The sequence below is a fragment of the Dermacentor silvarum genome, chromosome 5 (genome assembly GCF_013339745.2).
Source record: "Dermacentor silvarum isolate Dsil-2018 chromosome 5, BIME_Dsil_1.4, whole genome shotgun sequence".
Taxonomy (NCBI): domain Eukaryota; kingdom Metazoa; phylum Arthropoda; class Arachnida; order Ixodida; family Ixodidae; genus Dermacentor; species Dermacentor silvarum.
In genome coordinates, this window is record NC_051158.1 from 156,471,529 (window position 1) to 156,490,522 (window position 18,994).

General features: G+C 47.7%; 1 pseudogene; it reads right to left on the reverse strand.

Moving 5' to 3' along the window:
* Positions 1 to 18,994, reverse strand: part of LOC125946080 (uncharacterized) — a 357,153-nt pseudogene that overhangs the window by 143,305 nt on the left and 194,854 nt on the right.

Consider the following 18,994-nt stretch of genomic DNA (forward strand, 5'->3'; position numbering starts at 1 on the left):
GCGTCAGCTACCGTGTCTTAGAATAAGCCCACCTGAAAGCAAAGCAGTTATGAACGAGAGAGAAACAGCTGTATTTAAATCAAGATCGGGCTTGATTACTGTGGGTGGAGCCCCCCTTCCAGGACCCCACTGGCTATTGCAGTGTGCCGGGCCTGGTCGAGAGTCGCCAATTGGCTTCCCAAGTCCAGTTCGGAGAGTCGCACCTCCCACGACCAATTGCTAAGTGTATCGTTCAGTAGCGGCGAGACGGCGTCTGCCGGACGCTGCTTGCATTGGTAAGTGATGTGTTCTATTGTCGGGATGGAATCGCACCTTGGACATCTGTCGCTGTGTTTGTTAGGAAATATTTTGTGGAGACTTTGTAAGTGTGGGTAGGTGTTTGTATTCGGCACCAGTCCCTCGCCTGTCACCTGTTGAGCTTGGTGTGAGGTGGAGCTTTGGTTCATCTTCCTAGTCGTTGTGCCTCAAGTATGTCTCTCGGTGTGCAGCCGGGTGTCGGAGAGGCATCCGCTCGAGCGGTATGTATCGCGGCTCTGCCTGTTATACCTCGAGCCAGACGATCCACCCTATCGTTGCCTTCCACTCCGGTGTGCGCGGGACACAAGGTTATCCCTGGTCCATTTGGAGGCTTGGTCCTAGTATGCGAAGGACCCCGGCCGTAGAACTCCCCGAAGGACGAGCCGGCAGGCGTCTTGAAAACAGGTACCATATTGGAACTGTATTACCGCGGGTATGTGCCAGTGGGGACGAGGTTGAAGTAGTGCGGGATTTTAGGTTGAGCATGAAGAAGAAGAAAGCGTTTGTATTCTTGTCAATTGACAAGGTGTATTTCTTGGTGCTGCTCCACGTCCTCGTCGATCCCACGTCGTTACACTGCTGGAGGTGCTGGATATACATCCTTCATGCTTGGCACCCCTTCTCGGAGTTGACGACCGAGCCCGGAATCGCCATTGCGCATCGAAACATCAGTCCACCGGTTCAGTCACCACCTGCTAGGCCTAGCGCCCGAGTCCAGTCCTCTGCGAGAAACCTCGACATATTGTTTGCCTTCTGCAACTACCACGGTCACCGTGGCTCCATCGCAAGTAACACTGCAAAATCCTATGGTTCCGCAGAGCATTCATGCTGATCCCTATGAAGAAGTCCAAGATTCGCTAGACCTGTTTGAGCGTGTCGCCAAGTACAACCACAAGGCCAGCTCGGAGGACAAACTCTCGATTGTTTATTTCTATATGAAGGACAATGCTCGTACGTGGTACGTCAACCAGGAGAGGAGCTTTGCCACCTGGGACGGCTTTCGCACGCAGCTGCTGGATACTTTTAGAAGCATCGACAGGAGGGAAAATGTGCAGCGTCTCCTTGAAATCTGCATTCAAAAATCCAATGAGAGCATTGCTATGTTCTCAGAAGACATGGCCCGTCTTTTCCACAGGGCAGACCCCGACATGCCAGAGGAAAGAAAGCTGCGCTGTCTCTTACAGGGAGTGAAGGAGCAACTGTTTGCCGGTCTTGTGAGAAATCCGCCGACTACAGTGGCAGAGTTCAGAAAAGAGGCTACAGCCATTGACCGGGCCCTACAGCAACGATACCGCCAGCATGACATGAATAACTCGGCGGTGAACACTTCCGTACTGGCTGCGAGTAATGACAAGCCTCTGCGTGAAGTTATACGAGAAGTTGTGCGAGAAAAGCTTCCGTAGCTCGGAATTGCTATTGCACCAAGGGAACCGACGCCAGCATTATCGTTTGTAGCTGATATGGTTCGGGAAGAAGTACGGCAAGCTTTTTCATGGCCCGACAGTGGTGTGGAGGTGGAGGCTGTTCGCCGTCCAGTCCACGCAACTTCGGCGCCGTTGACACCCACAACTAGACCATCACCTACGCTACAAACATAGTTGATATCGTCATCCCCGTCGACTCTACCGACCCCACCAGCACAACCAATGCCGTATCTTGGACATGCGCACGCCAATCCTTGGCTCCATGGAGAGTTGCCGCTGCAGCGTCGGAAAGCCAATTTGTGGTGCACCGTCGACCGCCGACCAGTGTGCCACCATTGTGGCGAAGCTGGAGACGTCTATCGAGTTTGCCACAAATGGAACTGTCGCGCCGCCCAATACCCACGCTTTTCTGCAACTACGCCTATTCTCCGGATGACGGTCTACGCGACTACGACGCTTCTGTGAACGTTCTCCTTCTACAGCTTCTGCGTGCTACAATTCACCGACCCGTCGCAGTTTTCCCGACGTCACTAGGGGCAGGTCCCCTAGCCCGCGATGGGGAAACTAAATGCAGCGACCTCCAGGGGTGAGGCTGCCAGTACTCGAACTTCTCCAGATCTCCCATTATCGACAAACGATGATGCAAAGGCTCCAACGATGTCGGCAAATGCAATGACGAATACGAGGAACACAACTACGAAAGACGTAATTGACATCGTAGCGCCGACCTCATCGTTCGCATTGACAACCACCAAGTAGCCACTCTTGACACTGGCTCCCATTTTTCAATCATAAGCTTACAGCTCGCCGCCAAACTAAGGAAGGTGAAGACTCCATGGCACGGGCCCAACATAAGAACCGCCGGAGGTCAATTAATGACACCTGTTGGGAAATGCACGGCCCGACTCTTAATCGCCGGTTCAACCTTCGTCGCTTCTCTCGTCAATCTGTCTGAGTGTTGTAAAGAACTTATATTGGGGATGGATTTTCTGCGCGAGTATGGCGCCGTGATTAACATCCGCGATAGAAGCGTCTTGTTTGCCACGAACTCGGATAATGTCACCCATGAGGAGCACACACAACCATGCTTACGTACTGCTGCGGGCAGCGTCATGCTATTTCCGCGGAGTTGCTCTCTCGTGCCCGTGCACTGTGACAGCCTGCAGAATGGTACTGCGTCGCTGAACACATCAATGCGCTAGCACTGAATTGCGGCGTCTCCATTGCCAGAGCTCTTATCAATGTAATTGACGGAAGCGCCGAACTCTTCTTGACGAATTTTAGTAAGGAGCGTTGACACATTGATAGAGGCGCTGCTGTCAATTATTTAGATGAAGTAACACAAATAGAAGACTGCGACTTAGCGCAGAAGGCGGCCTCTACAATCTCCACAGCTGAACCTATTGTAGACATTAGTCCGACGTTAATGGCCGTTGAGCGAGACAGTCTTCTTGAGCTCATCGATCAGTACCGCGGATGTTTCTCATCTGCGTCAAGAGTTGGTCAAACGCTACTGACCAAACACCGCATCATTACTGATGCCGACGCTCGACCCATTTGACAAAACCCTTATCGTGTGGCTCCAAAGGAATGTGAGGCAATACAAAAACAAGTGAAGACAATGCTGGAAGATGGCATTATTCGGCCGTCTAATAGTCCTTGGGCATCACCTGTAGTTTTAGTTAAAAAGGAGGCCGGTAGCCTGCGCTTCAGCATCGACTATGGGAAACAGAATGAGGTCACAAAGAAGGACGTTCATCCACAGCCACGTATTGACGATTCTATCGACAGATTGCGAAACGCGTGTCATTTTTCATCAATGGACTTGAAAAGCGGTTATTGGCAGATCGAAGTGGATGAGAGAGACCGTGAGAAAACAGCCTTTGTGCCGCCTGACGAATTTTATGAATTTCAGGTTCTCCCGTTCAATTTGTGTTCAGCGCCAGCAACATTTCAGCGTCTAATGGACACTGTGCTCTATGGACTCAAATGGCAAACATGCCTGGTGTACCTGGATGATGTGACTGTCTTTTCCACAACGTTCGACGAACACTTACGAAGGCTGAAAACTGTTTTTGAAGCAATACGCTCTGCCGGTCTCACGTTGGAGAGCCTGAAAAGTGCCATTTTGGTTTTCTAAGAGCTCCAGTTCCTCGGTCACGTCGTCAGTAACCAAGGAGTCCGACCTGATCAGGATAAAATTGCTGCCGTCGCTAATTTCCCGACCCCATCAGACAAAAAGGCCGTGTGCGATGTTTTCTGGGACTCTGTGCATATTACCAACCATTTATTGCAAATTTCTCGCGCATCGCCTGGCCGTTAACACAGCTCACCCGAGAAGATATCCCCTTATCTTGGGGTGAAGAGCAGCGTGCATTTCACGAGCTCCGGCAACACATGCAAGCGCCTCCCGTGCTGGCACACTTCGATGAAGACACCACGACGATATTGCATAGAGATGCTAGTAATGTCGGTCTAGGGGCGGTGCTCGTACAATCGCAGAATGACAGCGAAAAAGTGATCGCTTACACCAGTAGGACACTCCCGAGCGGAGACTAACTACTCCATTACTGAAAAAGAATGCTTCACAATGGTATGGGCAGTTCTGAAATTTCGTCCGTATCTGTACGGTCGCCCTTTCACCATTGTTAGCACTCACCATTCGCTCTGCTGGCTCATTAATTTCAAAGATCCTTCCGGCCGGCTCGCACGCTGGAGTCTTCGACTTCAAGAGTTCGACTTTACTGTCGCATACAAGTTAGTTAATTCAGGTTTAATGGCGCAAAAGCGACAAGCATAAAATTTACATGGAGTGCTATGATGATCATTTCTTGTGCATATTTGCATGATATAACTGGCAATAATATCTAGGCACTTATTTGGCTAAAAGAAAAAAGTCCAGTTCAAGTAGCCATGTAAGGCATCATAATAAAATGGGACGGCAGAATTTTGATGGGGCAGAAATATATTTTCGGTGTCTCAATATAGAGTGACAACAGCATTATTGCAGTAACTCTAAAGCCTGCGAATGCGGACCAATACAACATACCTAGCCCTTGTTACTGAGCTTCTGTAAGTAAATTTTAGCTTAATGTCTTGCAAACATCACCATAAGGCAAGAGGCTGGCCTGCGGCAGCTGACAGAGGAAGTGCGCAGCTTGCGGGACATACAGCAGCAGTGCATCGAGCAAGAGCACCGGTCTCGGGGGATGAATCAACGCCTCCTGCAGCTGTTGCTGGCTGCACTTGCTCATGGTGCAAGCCAAGCCCCTCACCCCTTTCAGGCCCCTCATTAAATGTAAAGAAGCATAGGCAAGGAATTTGTCATCGCGTTTTTTTTTATCGCTTTAAAAAATGTTTTGATGTAATGATGATGTGAAGTCAGACTGTTGCTGGTTTGCAACAAACAAGTGCTTATGTCACCCTTGAATGCAACCACAAATAGCATAGCAGATGCAGCTTGATTTTGTGCTTGAATTGATACTGCAGGAATAGGCATGTCCACACCATCAGGCTCACCTGCAGAAGTACCACTAAGCCTGGTGGTGTGAGAATTCTGACTGTGGCACTGAAATATCCAGGCGCCTGATTACTGTCATGTCAATGTGCACACGAGGCCACACCCCAATTGTTCTACAATTTCTTCCTGTCTCATCAAATAGTGGCAATCACTTCTTGAGAGCTGGGAGATGATGTATGGTGTTTAAGGGCGCAAGGGCCAGGTATGGCCAAAGAGCGCCAGGCCAGTGTTCATGAGTTGACGATGGAGCAATGGATTGCGAAAGGTAGATGCGTCGTGGCTGTAAAAGGGCCTAAAAAACAATAGCTCTAAAATGCGTAATATATATATATATATATATATATATATATATATATGTAATAAAATTATGGCAAGGGTAATGAGGTGCACTATGAACACGAAAGAACAAATTCCAAGATAATGAAGACAAACGAAAATATATTACAGAAAAACAACTTTTCAAAAAGCACTACTGCCTTGACAGACCCTTTGAAACGCAAGGGCCTGGAGGCGCATGTTATGCAAAAACTACTATCGCGGCAACATCCTCTGGAGAGAGCGTTAAAGAGAGGTTCGTCACCAGAAACATAGCGGGATGGAGAGGGAGACGGTACCGGTATGCTAGAGAAAAGTGCCTTTTTCTCTCTCTTTCGGCTTCCCTGCACTCCACGAGGACGTGGAGCACGGTAAGACTCTCTCCACATCTACCACAGGTTGTCGGGTCGTTTCCCGTTAAGAGAAAATTGTGGGTGCCGTGTGTATGTCCTATTCTCAGACGAGAGAATAGGACATTAGTTCTTCGTATTTTCGTAACGGGATGTCAGGGACCTATCTGTGGCTTAACTAAGTGGAGCTTATTGTTCGTTTCGGTGTCCTACAAGCACTGCCAGTGGCTTCGAAGTTTCTTTCTCATGTAGGGCTTCAGATCTGTTGAAGGAACATCAACTGTATGATTAGTAGCGTGCGATAGAGCTTATGTGGCCATTTGGTCTGCTCGCACATTACCCTCAATGCCTCTATAACCCGGCATGCAGCATATAATGATATGCCGGTTTGATATATACGCTCTGCACAGGGTGGAATAGAGCTCAGTTACTACAGGATTTTTGTGTTTGCACAGTGACATCAGGGCTTTCACGACGCTTAGGGAGACTGTAAATATAATTGATTTTTGAACTTTTGATTTCCTTATATGATTCACGGCCGACAATAGTGCATGGGCCTCAGCCGTAAAGATACTCGTTTCCGGGTGCAGTACACCGGATTCCGAGAAGAATGAACCGACGGCTGCATACGACACGATGGCATGTGACCTAGAAGCATCTGTGTAAAACTCTGTGCACGAGTACTTGAATTGAAGCTCTAGGAAATGCATTTTGATGTATGCTTCTGGTGCGTTTTTCGTGACCTCTACAAACGATGTATCGCAATCTATGAGTTGGCACTGCCACGGTGGTAGCAGTTTCGCTGGAGCCATAAGACAATTTTCAAGAACTGGAACACCCATTTCCTCACTGAGGTTCCTCACGCGCAAAGAGAAGGGCTTTCTCGCTGCCGGTATGGAAGAGTGTGGCAGCGGTCACGTCATTTATGGTTGAATAAGAAGGATGTTCAGTGTTCGTACGTATGTTCAGCAAATACGTGAAATTGTTATATGCACGTGCAGATCGAGTGACCACTGATCTGATTCTACATAGAGGCTCTGGATTGGACTTGTTCGGAAAGCACCGGTCGCGAGGCGGATACCTAGATGGTGAACGGGGTCTAGTATTTTTAATGCACTTGGCGTTGCAGAATTATAAACTATAGCTCAGTAATCGAGGCATGAGTGGACAAGACTTTTATACAGGTTAAGCAGACACTTTCGATCACTACCCCAAGTCGCACGTGACAGAAGCTTTAAAAGGTTTATTGTGTTCAGGCATTTTGCCCTCAGATACTTAATATGAGGAATAAATGTAAGCTTGGAATTTAAAATAATGCCTAGAAACTTATGATCACTGCTCACAGAGAGCGCATCTCCTTTGATTGGTATACTGGGGACAGGCGTTAGCCTCTCTTGTTTCTAAAGAGTATGCAAGTGCTCTTCTGGGCGTTTACTTTAAAACCGTTCTCATCTGCCCATTTGGACAATTTGTTTATTCCCAGCTGCACTTGTCGTTCGCAGATGGCAATATTTCATGACTTGAAGGCTATTTGCACATCGTCGACATAAACAGAATAAGACATTGTGCATGGGATGACTGTATGCAGGGAATTCATTTTTACAATAGTGTGCAGCTAAGTACACCCCCCTGTGGCACACCACTTTGTGTGAATGACCTAGACAAAGCTCTGCCCACCCTTACGCGAAATGTGCGATTAGTGAGGTAACTTTCGATTGTGTTTAGCATATTGCCACGAACACCCATCGCTGAAAAATCTCTGAGAATTCCAAAGCGCCATGTGGTGTCGTAAGCTTTCTCTAGGTCTTGAAATACAGACAGACAGAACTGCTTATGTATGAAAGCATCTCTAATGTATGCCTCAATGTCTGCTGTAGACATACCTTCTCGGAAGCCACACTGGAAGGGGTCTAGTATTTTGTTATTTTCCAGGAAGCATATGAAGTGCCGGTTTATCATTTTTTTTCATACAGCTTGCACAGGCAGCTTGTTAGAGCTATTGGCCTGTAGCTGCTGGCTAAGGACGGGTATTTGCCTTGTTTAAGTATCGGGATGACTATGGCTTCTTTCCATGAAGACGAAATACAGCCAGCCGCCCACATGGCATTAAAAAGAGACAGGAGTGTTTTTAGCATTTCGGGGTGTAAGTACCTAATCATTTCGTATATGATACGATCGCCACCTGGCACCGAGTTGTTGCAACAAGCGAGAGATTCCTTAAGTTCAGCAAGGCTAAAAGGGCAATTGTAGGCCTCACTCGACGAGCCTTTACGATTTAGGGATCGCCGTTCTTCGCGTTCTTTGAACATCAGGAAAGTTTGTGTATAGTGCGATGCACTCGAGACATTTTCAAAGTGTTCTCCTAGACAATCCGCCTGGTCTTCGAGGCTATTGCCTGGGCTACATACTAAGGGTAGGGGATGTGATTCCCGTCCTATTAATTTGTTTACCCTATTCCAGACATTGGTCTCGTCCGTGTAAGAATTATTCCTGAAAACGTACCTTTCCCGACTCTCTCTTTTTGCACGTCGACGCGTTCTTCTGCCCTGCGACTTTGCTTGTTTAAAATCTATCAGGTTTTCGGCTGTTGGGGAGTTGCGAAGCAGTCCCGAGGCTTTGTCTTGATTTTTACGTGCTTTTTGGCATTCCTCGTTCCACCAAGGCAGGCGACGCTTATTAGCCAGTCCATTAGATTGTTGTATGCACGTTTCTGCAGCGTAAATGATAAAACCTGTTATATACGCCACAGCATCGTCTATGTTAAAAGAGGCAATGTCATCCCGGCTTATACATGTTATTTCTCGGAAAATACTAGACTGTTATGTTATTTCTAAAAGTATGTTATTTCTCGTCAACCTTCCATCGGGGAGCATGTGGCGAGCATCCATCTTGTTTTGTTAAACTTAGCATAATTGGAAAGTGGTCGCTCCCAAAGGGGTTCTTGAGAACGGACCACTCCTGGTACGGAATTAGTGTACTCGACACGATACTTAAATCTATGGAGGAGTATGTATTATGCACCACGCTGTAGTACGTTGGCTCTTTCTTATTAAGTGCTTACATGCTCCTGAAGAAAAAAGAAAGTTTTCAATAAGGTGACCTCTTGCATCGCAACGCGAGTCTCCCCACAAAGTGTTATGTGCGTTTAAATCTCCGACAACTATGTATGGTGGTGGAAGTTCATTTATGTAGTTTTGGAATTCAGTTTTATGCACTTGATAATTGGGAGGGATGTATATAGAGCTGATAGTGACCAGCTTGTCAAACAACACCCCTCGGACAGCAACTGCCTCTAGGGGCGTACGAAGTTTTAATTCCCGGCAGGCAACACCTCTGTCGACTACGATAGCCACACCACCGGAAGACATGACTGTGTCATCGCGGTCTTTGCGAAAAATAGCATATTGTCGGAGAAAACTTGTTTGCGTGTGTTTGAGGCGTGTTTCTTGGATACACAGCACCTTTAGATTATATTTATGTAGGAGTTCTTTGATGTCATCGAGGTTGTAGAGGAGTCCTCGGACATTCCACCGTAATATTTGTGTATCCATGTTGAATGTGGTTTTTGTACTGTGTGTTTATGAAAGAGCAGTTACTTCACAGAGTCCTTGTCGGGCCCTGTGATGCGGGGTTTCGCTTTTTTGGAGCGGGCGAGAGATTCTCGGCGCTTCTTTGGCGCTGGCTGCGCCGTCTGGCTCGAAGATGTGTCCATCGACTCTTGCGGAGCACTGGACACCCGCTCTTGACAGCGGTTTGTTCGCGGTGAAGGCCTCGTCTCGAGAGACAAGACCTTGGAGGCCACCAGCCCGGAGGTGGATGGCCCCTTCTGCTGGGGTGGCGGAGCAGCGCTAGCTGCAGCCGCCGAGGGGGAGGATGGTGTCACCGCTGGCTCACTACGCGTGTGCCAGACAGCCGCTGGGGGCCATTGTGGCGCTGCCCCCTGAAGCGCCACTTCGGCAAAGCTGGTTTTCGGCAGGTACGCTACCCGCCTGCGTGCCTCCTTGAAAGTTATGTTTTCCTTTACCTTAATTGTCCCTATTTCCTTTTCTTTTTTCCACGATGGGCACGACCGCGAGTATGCGGCGTGCTCCCCATCACAGTTAACACAATGTAGAGAATTTTCACAAGACTCAGAGGAGTGTTCATGAGCACTGCATTTCGCACAAGTTTGGCGGCCTCAGCGGTTCTGTGAACTATGGCCAAATCGTTGGCATTTGAAACATCGAAGAGGAATTGGCACGTATGGCGTAACATGGAGCTTGATGTACCCGGCCTCGATGGACTCGGGCAGTACACTTGAGTTGAAAGCAAGTATCAGGTGCTTGGTTTGGATTTCCTTGCCGTCGCGCCTCATCTTAATCCGTTTAACATTGATTACATTCTGGTCACTGAAACCCTCCAGGAGTTCAGCCTCACTCAGCTGCAACAAATCATCATCTGAGATAACGCCATAGGAAGTATTCATAGTACGGTGCGGAGTCACTGTTACTTGGGCATCTCCAAATGACGCTAGATTAGGCAGTTTGTCGTGTTGTTTCACATCACGGAGTTCCAAGAGGAGATCCCCGCATGCCATCCTGGATGCTTTATAGCCTGGTCCAAAAGTATCAAAGTCTTTGACACAAGGAAAGGTGAGATTGTTCGTACTGATTTGTCTGTTTTTTCTGAGTGAATTACATGAAATAGGGGAAAAGTTTCTTCGGTGCGCCCTCGTTTCAGACGGCGATCAGGAAATGGGGGGAATGAACTTGCCATAAGTATATATAAATTTTCGGCGGCAACGCCAGCCACCCACCATGGAGCCCAACAAGGGGATGCTGCAGGGCCTGTAAACACAAGACCTGCCGACGCCAGCCGTACATCACTACTATAACCAAATATGGAATATCCAAGGTTGGCTACCCACACAAGGTTAACCCTAGCTGCCTGGGAAATTGTAAGTAAAAGGAAGTGAACAGAAGACAAGATAGATTGAAAGTGAGAGAGAAAGACGAAGATTTAAGAGGAGGACAGGAAAAGGCAACTGCCGATTTCCCCTGGGTGGGTCAGCCCAGGGGTGCCGTCTATGTGAAGCAGAGGCCGAAGAGGTGTGCCGCCTCGGCCGGGGGGCCTTAAAGGTCCGAACACCCGGCATCGGCTAAACCCCCAGGATCCCCCTTTCCCCAGACAAGGCTAAGTCGCGCACGGCTAAACGCGGGAGGTTCCAACCCTCATGTGCTCGGGTCCGTGGTGTTGCAACACACCAAACGTCTGCTGACACAGACGCCCCTGCGGGGGAGAGGCGGGAGAATTCGGACCTTAATATAACATTAAAAGCAACCTATGAACACACACAAACAAAAATGTGATAAAAATTCCTTGCCTATGCTCCTTCATTTCTTTGTATATTTGTGAATATCAAAGTAATTTGTTTTCTTTCTGTAGCTCTATGACAGCAGGTTCCTTTCACATATGATGTGCCTACACACCTGGCTGTGATAAATATGGTTCTGTTGGTGCGTGATAATTTATGCACCTGTATATTATTTTCCGGTAAGGTTTAAACTGGGTGCTATTTTTGTGTAAATATTAATTGCACAATAGTTTTCTGAAACAATACGTGCCGTTATTTGTGATATTTTAGATGCAAGTGCAAGGGGATGTGATTTTTATACAAGGTGATGTGATATAGCTGCATGTCTCTACTACTGCAGTCTGATGATTTTCACGGTTCTTTAATGTAATTGCTATTGCAAGTGATGTGTGCATAAACACGTTTTACTTAAAAGAAGGGCTTTTATATGGTTTCATTTATGTTCAGATGCACGTAGAATGCAGCCTTTTGGGGTGTCAATGCAGAACAACACTGAACAGGCAAACAACAAATGGGCAACACAGCTTTAAAAAGAATGTCGGAAACCCAACGCTCCAGAACTTATGAATTATTTTTTTCAGTTTATAAAACATTGCTAAATCTACAAAAAGTTTTTTTAACTATGTGTGGCTTGGCATTCATTCTTTTAATGTAGTACACAACACAGTAAGTAGCTCCGAGATAAAACAAGCTTTAAAGAAAGAACCATTTTGTATAAGCACTAGACAATCTTTTCTAGATATCATGAGATGTAACACTTGGCATCACCATCATCATCATATAGGCTGATGATGATAGGACGTAAGGATACTAGTTTTATCGGCCGTATAAACTTGTGAACATGGGCATACTAAGTTAATTAACAAGCAGGGTGACGCGCGTGCACTAGCAAACATTAACACATCTTACTCGATGACCGCGGAAACTCGCGGTCAAAACGTTGGGGTGAGGCAGCGCGGCAGTTTACTAGTTCGCGGCAGAATACTAGTTTTATCGGCCGTTTATACGGCCGATAAAACTAGTATCCTTGCGTCCTATTATTATCATTATCACCATCAGCCTATATTTATGTCCACTGAAGGACCTCTCCCTGCGATCTCCAATTACACCTGTGTTGCGCTAGCTGATTCCAACTTGCGCCTGCAAATACAACCCACACACCTCTAGATCAACCGGAGTTCACTCCAAACGAGGTGGCGCACAACGTGGCTCGAGGTCTCACGTTTCGAGCCGCGTTCGAAGAAGCAGCCACCCGAACGAACTCCTCCGCGGCGGTGTGGGAAGGGGACGATCGGCTCAATAATTTCCATCCGCAAGTCACAAGTTCAAGCGATCAGGTGGAACTGCACGACGGCCGCTATGGATGCGCACAACACTATCACCAGCACCACGTGAAGGAGCAGGTGGTGCCATCAGAAGGGGTCGCTCAGGTGTTGCTGCAACTTGTATTGGGCAGCTAGGTTGAGTCAATGGGATCCTTGATGACATTGGCACGAAGACAACTAGATGTCTGCGATTTCGCAGCAGTACTGTTCCATACTCTGTTTCAACTAAAATGATCTTGGACGCTGAGCGCGGCTCAGAACTATGGCGCGAACCTGATCTGGTCGAATCCAGACCTCTTCGCCCGCTTGCAATGACGGCTGATCTCTGGCCCGATGACGTCGGTTGAAGTCTTGAGCAGTCTTTTTCTTGTAAGGTTCATCTCTGATTGCTACCTCCTCCCTTACTGGCCAGTGTGGACGAAGCTGCTCATCCGTCTTCGGGATTCGAGTTCTCAATCTTCTTCCCATGAGAAGTTGAGCAGGACTAAAGCTACTCACCCGGGTGTGTCCCTATAGCTGAGGAGGGCCATGTGAGGATCTTTCGCCTTACGAAGGAGGTCTTTCACAGTGCAGATCATCCTTTCCGCCTCCGCATTAGACTGAGGATAATAGGGGCAACTGGTGATGTGGTCGAAGCCGTAGAAGGCAGCAAAAGCGGCGAATTCGCGTGAAGAGAAGGGTGGACCATTGTCCGACCTTAACTGTTGTGGTATGCCGTGTCGTGCAAACAGGCTCTTCAGCACATCAATGACGACTTGATCTGTTGTGCTTTTTAGTGTCACCCCTTCCGGGTACCAGGAATAATAGTCTACTGCCATTAAGAAGGTTTGACCGTTATAGTGAAACAAGTTGAGGCCTAGATGCTCCCAGGGACGGCCAGCGAGGTTGGTAGGGAGGAGCGGTTCTGCTAGATTCACTCGCGTAAGGGCACATTTTTCACAGCTGCGGACGAGTGAGGTGATCTCAGCGGCAATGCCTGGCCACCATACAGATTCACGAGCGAGGGTCTTTGTGCGACTTATGTCTTGATGTCCTTCGTGCAGGAGCGTCAAGACTGCTGGCCTCAGTGATGAAGGGGTAATTAGACAAGTGCCCTTGCGAAGAAGGCCATCACGAACGGAAAGCTCATCCTTCACTGATACATTCTTTGATACGTGAGGAGGCATCTTTGGCTTGTTTGGCCAGCCGTGCTGGCAGAACAAAATCAGTGTGCTACATTCTTCGTCAGAGCTTTGGGCTTTCCTGATATCTTGTTATGTTCACAGGCAGCACATATGGAGCGGAAGCCACGACTTTGTTGGCTTATCGATGCGACGAACGACACCGTCGCCTTCATGTTTCTCCAGTTCTTGCCGAAAGACTTCACGCAGCGGGACAGGTATCCGTCGAGGAGCACCGAGTGAGAACGGCACAGCGTCTTGCTTTAAGCAAATTGTGTACTCACCTCGGAGTGTTCCGAGACCACGTAACAGTTTGGCATGAAGCGTTGGTTCAGGAGTGTTCACGAAACCGAGGAATTTGACAACCTCAAGGGCCTGAATAGCCGCTAGACCCAGTAGTGGTACAGAAAGGGATTCAATGACGTAGAGACGCTGAGAGCTTGTCTTCCCTTGCCAAAATATATTTGCTAGATACGAGCCCCGCACATGGAGAGGTTGTCCTCCGGGCCCTGTCAAGACTGCATCAACGTTGTTGAGCTCGGCCAGGACTCACTTGGGACTGCGGAAACCTCAGCTCCTGATTCTACTTCGAATTTAGTAGTTTAATTGTCGACTGTGACCTCCACGAAGTTGGCTTTGGCAGATGACTCCAAAGCGTGCAACTCGATGGCGCCGAGTTTGGTGTGCTTCCACTTTCTGGAGTGACAAACTTCAGCAAAATGGCCTTTCTTGCCTCAAAAATTGCAGGCCGAGTTCCGTGCTGGGCACTCTCACCGTTCGTGAAACGCGCGACCGCAGTAGGGACAAACCGCAGCTTCACGGTGGCAGCGTTCTGTCTTCCCGTTCATTAAGGAAGCTGTTCTGGCGTTCAAACGGTCTCACGAAGGAAACTTTCGAGCTTTTGAGGCATCAATGTTGACCGGGGCTTGCGAAGTAGCCTGCGCGAGTGAGCATTCCTTATCAGCGTCCTCGGACTGACGAGCTTGCGTCCAAGTTTCTTTGAGAGTGAGCTTCGGGGAACGGCACAGCTGGTCCGAGAGACGCGTATCTCGCAATCCGACAAACAACCTGTCGCGAACTAAGCTTTCTTCCACTGCCGATGACGGGTAGTTGCATCGTTTTACTAGCTTGCAGAGTTCGGCGTAAAACGTATCGACGCTCTCGCCAGGTTGTTGGACACGCTTATGAAAGCGGAACGACTCGTAGAGTTCATTAGCAGGATGCACGAAGTGCTCGGTGAAGCGTTTGACAACAGCGTCGTAGAACGCTAACGAGTCGGCGTCGAGTGAAAAATGACAGCAGATCCACGAGGTGAATGATGATGAGTGGGCGAAGCTCCGGAGGGAATCATCGGATCTCCCTCTTAAGGGGACGCTAGCACAAACGCGTCAGAAACGTGCAGTACTCTATAGTAAGGGGGAGTGGCCACAGCGTCTTACGCAGCCATTTACACATGCCGGAACGTGCACCGCGTTTGCCGACGCCATCACATGACTGCTGAGAGAGTATACCCCCCGTATTCATAAACGCTCCTCGACTTGAACTTGACTTGCCACCGCTTTGGGCAGCGTGTTCGAAACGCGTTGAAGGTAATGTGGAGAGGCCACAGCGTCTTACACCAGCTTCTTACACGGGCCGTAACGCGCTAGCACAAACGCGTTAGAAACGCGCTAGAAACGCGGCCTTTCGTTAATGTTGGGTATTTATAGCCATCGTGGTGCGTTTGTCCATGTCCGCTTCGTGGCGTAGTGGGCTAACGCCGCGCGCTCGGAAGCGAGGGGTCCCTGGTTCGATTCCGCGCTACGGACACAACTTAGGAATTTTTTTCTCATTTTTCTCAGACTGGTTACACACTACTACTACTACTACGACGGGGACGGAACGGGTGCCGCTATAAGGAGCTTCGCCCCTAAAAGTGTCCAGGAGCGGGTGAGCGTCGGGGCCCAAGCACTAAAGCAGCGTACGTACTTGGCCGTCTTGCGAAGCTTTCTGGAGTCCGGAGGTAGCGGCATAATCCTCGAAGCGAGACTTCCACGAGGACCAACTTGCAGGGATCGAGAAGTCGAGCGCGTCCAATCGCTGAAGAGCGAGTCACTGCGTCGGTTGGGCGATTCGAGAGGCATGCTGTCGTTGACGTCGGTTCAGAGACCGAAGTATTAGGGATGGTAATATCGATGAACGGTTAATCGATTAATCGACTAAAAGTATGCCGCAAAACGATTAATCGTCATCGATCTCTACCTTACATTTAATCGATTTAATCGATTAAACCAGTTCGATTAATTGCTTTCCAGACAGTGGCAGAAGTGGAGCACGAACAACCACGGCGGGGCTGCCAAGAGCGAGAGCGACTGTCGACTGTTTTCTCGAATCCCGAGTTCTGCCGAGTCGGCCAAGCGCTCCCCCGCTTTACGCACACGTAGCATAAGCTGCCCGGGGTCCCAGGTGCCGGAGAGGCCGCCCCCGTGGAGAAAGAAATGAACTAGGCGAAAGCAACAAGTCTTGGCAATACTCTCTCCTAATTTATCCTTCCTCCATGCCGACCCTGCTCCCACTCTGGCTATCGCCTCCCCTCCAACCTTGCTGTGTGGCTGCGTGCTGGACTGCTGGTTGGCCATTAGTGCAAGTGCGTGTGGGTCGCTCTTTGTATCGAAGTCGCGATAGCATTTTCGTACATATTGTTGTGTTTACCGTTGTCACGCCATAATGCCATCTGATCGGAAGAGAAGTGCCGTGTGGGCATTGTTCACTGAAGATGGGAAGACGAAGAGCGCTAAGTGTGATAAATGTGGCAAACAATATTCTAAGCCGGCGACGGAAACCCTGCGATACCACCTGCTGCACGCCCACTTCATTAAAGTGCCAAAGGGGCGTCCTACAAGGAAAGGCGACCATGACAACGATGTCGACGATCCTCCTTCTGCTCAAGGCGCCAATCAGCCTGTTCAGGTAAGTTCTTATTCATTCGTTATTTAAGAGGAAGGCTTCTATCTAAATACATCGGAAAGGAGAAATCGTTTTTCTCGGCAACCACTGCACCAAATTTGATGACGTCTGTTGCATTTGAAAGAACAAGTTAAAACTAGTGACTGTTGGTTAAAAAGTTTTGATTTATTTCTCCCATTATTTAATAAACATTGGCAAAAATCGCAAATTTTCAGAAAACGAAACTATCATGTTTACAACTCAAACCCTTGTAAACAATGTAAAAATTCACGTAAGATGTAAATTGACTTATCAAAATTTTCCGCTTTGGATGATCCAATGGATGCAATTGAGAGATCTGCGATATATGTTCTTGGTGCAGAGCTACAATTATGTAAACTTCGTGCTTCTGTTTTTTTTCCTAACTTACTAAATTCTGAAAATTGCTTGAAAAAGCCGGACCCTGAATCGAACTTCCGCTTCCAACGGGCACTAGAATTTAAGTTTCTCTGTCAAATTCAACAGATTTCATTAAAATCGGTCCAGGGGTTATCTCAGAAAAGTGTTGCTGTGTTTTACATGTATTTGAATAGGTGGCATCGGAGTCGGGCCCGAACTAAAGGTTCTATCCATCACTGCGTCATTTATTTGTAAAATCAAGTTTCTATTCCATTGTGCAATAAATTCATCTGTCATTTGGGCTTTAATTGCATGCTCATTATGATAATACTAACAGTTTTGACAGCTAAGGAGCTACTTAGCTGGTTTCACTGGGATTTGTCCCCTTCTGTTCAGCGATTGCGATTCCATTTTCTTTCTTTGTTGTGTTGCCCCTATCTCCCAGGTCATCCTACGTAAGGCTTTGCAAATTAATGTCCCATTTTTTCAAATTATCATCATCATCAGCCTATATTAATGTCCACTGCAGGAGCAGGACGAAGGCTCCCTGTGATCTCTAGTTACCCCTGTCTTGCGCTAGCTGATTCCAACTTGCGCTTGCAAATTTATTAAATTCGTCACCCGACCGAGTTTTCTGCCGTCCTCGACTGCGCTTCCCTTCTCTTGGTATCCATTCTGTAACTCTAATGGTCCACCGGTTATCCATGCTACGCATTACATGGCCTGCCCAGCTCCATTTTTTCCGCTTATTGTGAACTAAAATATCAGCTATCCTCGTTTGTTCTCCGATCCACACCGCTCTCTTCCTCTCTCTTAACGTTAGGCCTAACATTTTTCGTTCCATCGCTCTTTGTGCGGTCCTCAACTTTTTCTCGAGCTTCTTTGTTAACCCTTTGGTGCCCACTGTTGCCCAGGAGCAACAGCCTAAAAACAATTTTTTTTCTTGAACGCACCTTGCTGAACGATACCGCTAGCGCCATCTATGGAATGTACCAAGACTACCGAGCATCTTGAGCTTAAAGTAAATACGTAGAGATGGCAGCACCACTCCTTTGTTGTTGTTTTTCTTGACTGTTCTGAGAGGTGCCAGCGCAAGGATCCCACACGCGAGTAAATTTGTTCAGCTACGGCGGTATAGGACACTACTATGACAACTGCCATACTTAGAATAGCTCATAAGGCCTTGTACGACATTTATGAGGAGGCTAAACGGTGTGGCCGCAATTTGCACAACAAACTTTTACTCGCCAAAAGTGGTGTTGCCCAGGAGCAGCAACGGGCATATGCAGAGGCGTGATCACATGTAGGGAGATATCGCTTGTGGCAGTGTTTTGCTGCGCTGAAGGTAAAGCAAACCAATAGCTAGAGTGTTCATTCTACCGAGTAGAATAAGGGTTCGTCATCAGGTCAGACTTTTTGTATTTCACGTATACATGGCGATGTCAAAAGAAAAAAAAAAGTGGCTGATTCATGAAGAAATTCAGGAGCTTATCTTTCTTCCGGACGGTGATTTGTCCGACGCTGACTTCTACAGCGACCCGGATGACCCCGACTATGATCCGAGAGATGCTCGAAAATTGATTGATACCTGTCCACTGGAAATAGTGACCAATCTTCGCGATAAAGAGCCATGCGTAGAGGATGACGATAATGTCAAGCGCTAATGTGAATTCAGCTTTGCCGGTAACTTCTCGTGGCGACTTGGTGGCTCAGCGCAAGAAAAAGAAACAAAACGTTCGCAGAACAAGGAGGAAAGAAGACCTTTCAGTTGATGACATTGACTGGAATGAATAATAATGGGATAAGAAATAATAATAAAATAATAATATTAATAATAACAATAATAAATATAAAAATAATAATAATTAGCATAACTATTAATAATAAAATAATAGTCAAATAATAGCGGAATAATAAATAGTGACC